Genomic DNA, 8,688 nt, shown 5'->3' with positions numbered 1-8,688 from the left:
GGCTTTGTTCTCAAAAGAGACCCCACTGCTGCAGGTGAGGCTGTTCCTTGGATCTGCTGCCAGCACTGGCAGAGGAGGATGCCAAGCTGCCAGGGCTCACTTGGGCTGCAGGCAATGAGCCATGGCAACTTCAAAGCATCTTGGACCTTTTTCAAGGAAACTTTCCTATCTCATTTCAAAAAGATAGCAAGACTTGGCCCTTTAAGACACATTTTATGAGCTTCTTTCCACCATTGTTAGTCCTTACGCTCAGGGGAGGGTTTTTTAAATCCCAGGAGCTGGTAACCAAAAATCACTAAATCCCAGAAACATGCAGAGCTGATAGATCCATTTTGGTGCCCACCCAGAGCTCTGGAGATCTCCTGGGAGAGCAGTCCTCCAGTGCCTCAGGACTGCATGGGTGAAATTCCCTTTCTTCCATCCTGCTGCCCACTGGTGCTCCCCTCTCCTCCCATGGACCATGGCCGTTGTCCTTGGAACATGTGCGTCAGGATGGTACAGTCACTCCCACACCTCAGTGGGACTCCCACACCTCAATGGGCAGGAGATGGAGAAGAGGTGGATCTATCAGGTCAAGGGGTCTGGCAGGCTGCAGGTGGAAAAATTCTCTCCTGGACCTGGCTTTAGTGCCCCAACCTGGGCAAGGAGAGACCCACTGGGGACATCCCTACTGCATGGTCCAAAGGCAGCAATGTTGCATGGGCTGACAGATGCTGGTGAGCTCAGGGCTGCCTGGATCCCCCTTTCTGAAAGCTGCTGCAGCAGGTCACCACTGCACTTTGGGCAGAGCAGAAGGGAGGACTAGGCTTTTACAGGGCTGTAAAATGCCAGAAAACTGGAAGTTTTCCCACTGTGCTGTAAATGGAGCTGAACGACCTGACTCGGATGAAAGGAGCCCTTGCCTGCACCTTCCCCTCTGGCTTAAACCAACAGCAAAGTCGGTTGTGAAGTTCTGAGTGAATTGAGGTCTGGTGGCTGTGGGATTCTGGTTGGTTTCACTCCCAGCAGGATCACTGTACCTTTGCTCTCCAAAAGCCAGTGCAGACCTTCTATGAAAGTTCCATGTGCCTGGGGTTGTATAGAGCTGGGCTTGCTGCCTCCTCTGGGTGCACCCCCGGGAATGGGAATCTTGAGCACTCAGTTTGGGTGCCCCGGGGGCCGAGGCAGAGGGAGGTGGGGCTGTAACCAACCGAGGTACGACATGAACGTGCTCTGAGCATGTTGTCTGGGATCGTGGACCTTTAAAATCCTGTCTGCAAGTGACACTGAGCCCTGTGCTGGGCTGGCCTAGCTGCAGCTGGGACTGAAACGCTTTTGTCTATATTTAGTGCATTTTTCAGATAACCCTTGTTCTATTTTCAGGCTGTGTGCTGACTTAGGGCCCCTTTTTCCTCTTGTGCTCAACTGTACCACAGGTCAAAGCCTCTCCATTTTTGGGATCCTCAGGTACTCAAAAATTTGGAAGGCAGTGAAGGAGAAGTCAGGCAAATAAGCTTTTTAGCTTCTTCCTTAATATTCAAAAAAAGGTGAGAAAATTGGTTTTTAAGGCATTTTGATGGAGCAGCTAAGCCTGGAAATCATGAAAGGTCTTTGCTAACTCTCCTCCAGAAAGAAGGAGATGTTCAGAGAAGCAGAAACCTGGGCTTCACATGGGATAGAATGGGAGAAGATGCAGGGGCATCTTCTGTCTGGGGTGGTTTGGTGGTTCTTGAGGGTTTCATCTCCATGTGCAACACGGAGAGAGCAGAGGGATCCAAAGGCAATTTCAGTGAAGGATCCTTTTAAGGGAGTGGTGGCTGGGCTTGGTGACAGCCGCCCTCCTGGTGGCAGAGCTTGGCTGGCAGGACCAGGGTGCTTGCCAAGACCTGATGGAAATGCCTGAGAGCAGGAACCTGTGTTTTGCTCTTTTTAAGGTCAGCTTCTTGGAAAGCGCCATGCTTGGAGAGGCCACCATCCAAGGAGCAAAGTGACAGGCACACATGTCCCCAGCATCCCTGTGCTGGGGTGACAAGTCTTGCTGCTGTGATGAGGCAGAGCAGTGTGGTGACACAAGGGTCAGGGGCTCTTCACCCACCTAGGGAGGTCCTGAGCAGCAGAGCCACCATGCCCTGGAGTGGAGCTGGCCGCAGCCAGTGCAGTGCTCCTGCAAGTCATGCCAGACCAGTGCCACCACCAAGCTTGATCCAGGCAGGGAGAGCGCTGCAGAGCTGCGTCTGGCTGCGTCTGCCACCACACTCACACTCGACCTGCACCCAGATGACGTAATCCAGAGGCATGGGGTTACCAGAGATTGCGGGTATTTTAAAACTCCTCTGTGTATCAAAGGTCTTGGGATGGTGCCCGAAGAGCAAAGGAAAAAATTTCCCCTTGTCCTCTCCTCAAATTTGGAGTCCCATCTCCAGTGTCACAGTGATCCTAAATCCTCTGCTGGCTCCAGGGGAGGGTGACATGGTCCTTCAGCAAGGTGCCAAGGTATACACAGCGAGGCTCTGCCTCTCACAGTATCTGGAGGAGGATGTTTAAAATGCCACAGAGTCCTTGAGGGTTCTCAGTCCTGTCACCCAGCTCTGCGGTGTTTACCTCCACCCCAGTCTGGTGTGGTGAGACCGGATACACCCCGCCAAGGCCAGCCCAGGGCTCATGGGAGGGCAGAGCTGCTGTCTCCCATCTGCCCTGGGGGTGACCTCGACCCCATCCTGCAGGGCCCGACCAGCATGGCAGAGCCTGGCTCACCCAGCACACCACCACGGCAGGATGCCTCTCCCTGCCTCTGTACTGGGCTGCTGGAGGGTGCCCTGCCAGCAAAAGCAGGTGCTTGGCAGCACCCAGAGCAAACATGACCATTAACACTGCCCATCCATGACTGCCAGCACGTGGGGTGGCTTGTGCTCACGTTTTCAGGAGCTGGCTGCACATGAGGCACAGCTCTGTACGGAGGGGTTCCTCCTGGTCACGCACAAAGCAGCATGGCTGCAAGGTGGTCTGGTTTTGTGCCTGTGGGAGAGGGGCAGCAGGAGGAGAACCAGAGACAAGATGGGACCGGGTCTCTGTTGGCCTGATTCATCTGAGACCTGCAGGCACTGTGGCCAGACATCCACCATCCTGTCAGCCATCAGATGTGCAGTGGTGGGCTGGGAAATCTCTCCACAATGGCCCTAATGTGGCTGTACACTGCAGCGCTGCCTCCCCAGGCCTGTACCTGTGACTCAGCCCGAGGGAGTAACTACAAACCCCAAACATCATCAGGTGTGTAGAAAATGGAGCCTGGCCATTTGCAGCCAAATTCCAGCCCCCCTCTCCAGGCTGCCATGCCTGGCTGGCTGTAGCAGTGGTTCCATATCTTACACTCTTCTGGTGTGGGAGCTGTGCTCCTTCTCCAACCAGGGCCATGACGGTGACATATTCAGCCATGCCTTTGGTATTGCTTCCAAGCAGAGTTGCTGGCCTGACTGGAAATATCCCTAAGCTAATTTTAATCTGGGTAGCGGTGTGTTTTTCAGGTCATTGGGGTGGGTGGTGGGCAGGGCTTGGAGGGGTGTCCTGGGGCCATGCCGCGTGCGGGGATGTGCACACACCAGTGTCTGCATAGATACTGGAACTCGGGGGAGGAACTCTGGGCATGGTCACAGGGGATCTGTTCCCTTCATCTCAGCACAAAACCAGACTGTGGATTAAGAGGAGACTTTAGTGTTCCCTCCCACCCTCAATATAGTGAAAACTACAGAGGACAGGACATTTATAGCTGCCCTCCCTTATTGGGACCTCTCTTGGGTTTCACTCCAGGGTGACACCTGGGAGCAAACTCTGGTGCTGCTGGAGGCAGCTGAGAGGAGGTTGCAGAGTCCTTCTGCCCTGCACAGCCCCAAGGTCCCTGCAGGCTGGGGCCAGCGTTGGGCATGCTGGGGGCACAGTGGTGGTGCCAGGCACCTGGAGCACCCACCTCATGCCTCTCAGAGCCATCCCGTTTCTCTGTGAGCATCAGGCACGGGAGTTCTCTTGGTCTGGCATCACATCACTGCTGTGCCATCTGTGCCATGAGACTCCAAAGACTCTTGACTGGTCCTAACCACACCCACAGGAGGAACAGGGAAGAAGATCCCTCCATTGGAGAGATGCCATATGGAAACTGGTGAACTTGCTCCAGGCTTTCCATCAGCTCCACAGTTCCCTCATCTCCTTTTTTCACACCTGCCATTAGAATCTTTCTCCATGAAGGATATAAAGTGATTCTCAACAAGGTACTGAGAGCAAGGGTCTCTCTAGGGAGAGAGTGAGACACAGAATCAAATGGGCAGGGAGATCCCAGTGGGGCAGGAATCGTTCCAGCATCATGGACCAGGGAAGCATATAGAGAAAGCTGCAGGCAGATAGTCCCTGTCCCCAGGGAGACCCAGGCAAGGCTGAGACTTGGGGCTGCAGGAGCAGTGAGGTCCCTGCTCAGCCAGGGCAGCTGCAGGTTCCCTCCTGTCTGCCTCTAATTTTGGGACAGGAAGCTCAAACACCATGGTGGCATGTCACAGTCTGAAAACAAAAAAAGAGTCAAGGTAACTCAACACAAGGACAACCATCAGCTCAGCTGGAACAGATCCTCCAAGGCTGAGGATACCACTGAGTGGTGGGTGAGCCTGTCCTTGTCCCAGGGATCCTACTCCAGCACAAACAACTTAGATTGTCGAAAATTCCCCCATTAGGAAAGGGAAAGCAGAGCAGAGCTGGTGCTGGCGACCTGGCCAGGGCAGCTGAGCACAGCATGGCCATCCCAAGGCTGCTCCTGCTGGCTCCTGTCAGCACAAGGTGCCCAGCCCGTTCCCAGGATGCTCTGGGGAGCCCTGCCCCTCCACATCAGGAGAAAACCAAACTGCATGACAGAGAATTCCTCAGCCGGGGATGATGGGTTCATTTTTCCCCACTTTACTCTGACCTTCTAGGATGAGGATGTTAACGGTCAGGGTGTGCAGTTTGAGTGGGAGCACAGGCTTCCAGAGGAAAGCCTGATGGAGCAGCCTTGTCTCCACTCCAGAACTGGGCTGTGTCACCATGTCACCCTGTCAACATGGTGGTGTCCAGCAGCAGTGTCCCCTGTGGACACCGGCTGCTGGGGAAGGTGTGGTGTGACCCTGTATCATGAGGTGCAAGGAACAAAGAGAAGGAGCATGTCTGGATGGCACCAGCAGAGTGCAGGAAAACTGGTCCACCTGGGACACGACACCTTGAGCAATCTCCAGCGAGCCTTAGCTGAACAATCAAGGCTGGGCAGCTACAGAAGAATGATTTTCTACCCTGTAATTTTCCCATCCCCTGAAATGGAAGACACAGGTTTCATTTTATTTGATTATAATTGTCCTGGGTTAAATTTGAGTGTTAGAAGTTCCTGCCTCTGTCCCAGGGAGGATTTAAAGTAAAATTGGTACAAATATATGTGACTATGAACAGGTGAAGATGAGGATTAAGTCCTCCATGGTCAGCACTACCTTGTGCCTCAGCCCATACAGACTCACAGTTCAGGGTGTGCACTCCTGGGGCTCAAACAAATCCACATTGAACTGTAGGAGGCCTGGCCAGGTGATTGAGTGGTTGCTCTTTTGTTCAGCTTCAGCCCAGCCTTTTCTTCCACTCTTGCCATAGAAGGCTGAGCCTCCCCAGCCTGGGTGGGTCCCAGGGCTCAGCACTGCTCTGCAGCAGGACTGACTGCCAAAACCTCATCTTGCACAAGACAAATATGTGGCAGGAGTCAAAAGAGCCAGAAATGCTGTCATGTGGAAGGTGGCAGCTTCCAGGGTTCATCCAACCCAGACAAACACAGGGCCCCAGCAGCATCACGGCATGACCTGCCCTGACCCAGTGGGCTGCAGCACCTTCGGTGATAAAGGCATGGCCAGGCTTGCACTTCTACTGGCCTGGGGATGGCTTAGGCAGGATTTAACTTTGACCTTAAAGAGGCCCTGAATGCTGATTCAAATGCTCACCTTATTTTTGGGACACACAGACTTGAGAGCAACTTGGGAACACACTTGAATAAAGCACCACTCACTGGGCAGAATACTGGGCAGCTCATGGCACCTGTCTGAAGGGGGTCACTTCAACCCAGGAGCAGGCAGAAGAGCCAGAGACGTGTGATCCAAACCCTGAAAAATCCAACTGTCCTGATTTATAGGAGCTACAAATACCATCACCAAAGCCCCTCAGGAGTGTCAGAGTCTTGGGGAACCCTTGAGTGCCAAGGCTCCCAAGGGCTCCTGGGTCCTTGTCCAGCCTGCTTGGAGTCTGAAGAGCTACAGGAAGAGCAAGCCTTGAGCTGCAGTCTGTTCCTTGCCTCCACACCATTGTGTGTCCTCTGGGCTAATGCACACTCGGTGGAACTCACACTTTCCTCTGTGGAGAACAATACCCCCATGGCGAACACCCTCCCCATGGAGAGCACACTACCCTATGGATCACATCCCTCCCGTATGGAGCACATCCCACCCCTGTGGAGTACACATCACCCTTGTGGAGGGCATCCCACCACTATGGAGAACATCCTATTCCTATGGAGCACAATCCATTCCTGTGGAGCATAACCAACTCCTGTGAAGCACAACCCACTCCTATGGAGCACATCCCCCCACCATGGCTTGTGGCATGAGCTCCTTTGGGCTGAGGCTGGGGGACCCTGCTGTTGCTGGGATCCAGGCAGGTGGGGAATGACGAGCCTCGGGGCATTGCGAAGGCCAGGGAGCAGGAAGGACCGGCCGTGCCCCGCCAGTGGAGGGGCGCGGGGCAGCAGGGTGAGCAGGCTCCTTCTCTTGGCGTGGTGTGGGAGGTAGAAGCTGGGTATCAGTCACTCTTGAGGAGACTCATCAGGAGCCACCGCGGCCGGTGGCTTTTAATGGGGCAGCAGCTGCGTTCCCCACTCCCTCCTCCTGCAGTGCAGGCAGGGAGAATGCAAAGCTTTGCCCGCGCTCCTCGTCTGTGGCAGCTGCCTGCTCCCACCGCCGGGCTCTGGCGGGGATCCCGGGGGTGGGGGGGTGGCAGTGGCAGGGGGTGACAGGGTGCTGCCGTGTCCAGTCCCGCACCATCGTCTCGCCTCCCGGGCAGTGACCCCGGCTGCTGCACCCCGACCGGCAAGGTTACGCCAAGCTGAGACACACACCCCAAAATCGCCTTAGGTCAAATTACTGGGCTCAGCTCACCGGCTGCTATTTCCTTCTGTCCCTAAGCCAAGCGAGGAGATTGTGAAAAACAAGGAGGTGTCAGTCCAGGGTGGCCTGAGTCAGAGCGCCGCCGGGCTGGGCTCACGGGGCTGCTCGTGGAGGGGCTCCGCAGCGTCCCCAGCCAGGAGGGACACCCCGCCCCGGCCGGGCGCTGCTGCGAAAGGCGGCCAACCTCTCCTCTGATCACTCCCCCAAATATCTGCCTCCCTGGGCAGTCCTCCCCACCGGACACTGCTGCCTGGCCCAAAGCCGGTTTGCAGCCCTGTTTTTCAAAGTTGTTTTGGTGTCTCCTGGCAGAAAGCCGCCGGTGACCCAAATTCTAAATATAGAAGCAAGTCCATTTTTTATGCGACAAATGCGAAGCCTCCATCCCACGTTCGTCTTTGGGAAATGGGTCTTTTTGTCAGAGAACTGCAAATGTAATACCCAGATTTCTTTCCAGTGAGGTCACCTCCTGGCTGTGGTCAGTCCCAGAGGGCACTCACAGTACTTGCTCTAGGTAAACTCCTCCAAGCTCCTTCACTGCTGAAAACCACACTCAGAGCCTCAGGCAAATCCCAAGCTCTTCATGGACCATCCCCATCTCAGGTGCTGGGCAGTTTCTCGGCGATGGAAGTGCATCATGAGGCTAGCCTGCTGCCCTCTCCCATGGCAGACCAGCTGGGGAGCCAGGCCCCATCTCTTCCCCTCACCCTCGGGTGCGACATGGGCTGTGGGTATCTATGGGTGGCACAAGCAGGTTTTATGGGGCTGCAAGGGTAGTGGTTGCCCCATAGGTATGATCATCAACCATCTGCTCTGCACCTCACTCCAGTTACTGCCTCTCATCCAGGCCATGCAGCAGAGAGCAGCTCCTCCCCACTGCAGAGCACATCCCTGTCCCACAGGTGTCCCGGGAAGGAACTGTCCCCAGCCTCGAAATAACCACAGGTTCCCTGAGTGCCTCACAGCTCTTCTCCAGTGTGGGCCAGGGGGCTGGGCAGAGGTCTCTGTGCCCACTGGGGGCTGGAAGCCAATGCAAAGCTCTGTGCTGGCAGTGGTGGGGTGCTGGCAGCAGTGGGGTCCCAGCCAGCAGGCAGCAAGTGTCCAAAGTTGCTAACAACCCCCATTTACCACTCACCTGAGCCACGCTGCATCCACACAGCCCTGCCTCTGGCAGGGGCTGAACCAAGCCCTTCACCTGGGTGTGTGTCTAGCTGGACACAGCTATGTCTCCCTACCCAGCATCCCTTTGATGCCAGCAGAGAGGAGAAGGGAAGTGGGAGGAGACACTGCTGTGGAGTCCTGTGGACCTGAGATGGAGACCAGCTGAGCCAGCCAGGTCTCAGGCATCTCTGGGAGGGGCAAGGCAGTTGGGGAGAAGCCATGCTGAGCCTGTGCCTCATGGACCTTACTCTGGCCATCAAACCCCAGCAAGACACTGAGGTTCCTCAGGGACTGGTAGTCTTTCCTGGTTTAAGTAAGGAGCACACCCCTTGTCCCCAGTGCAACCACT

This window comes from Chamaea fasciata, unplaced genomic scaffold (genome assembly GCF_029207755.1).
Source record: "Chamaea fasciata isolate MVZ Bird 193981 ecotype frontalis unplaced genomic scaffold, bChaFas1.0.hap1 SCAF_17, whole genome shotgun sequence".
NCBI classification, from domain to species: Eukaryota; Metazoa; Chordata; class Aves; order Passeriformes; family Sylviidae; genus Chamaea; species Chamaea fasciata.
This window is presented reverse-complemented; position numbering follows the sequence as displayed.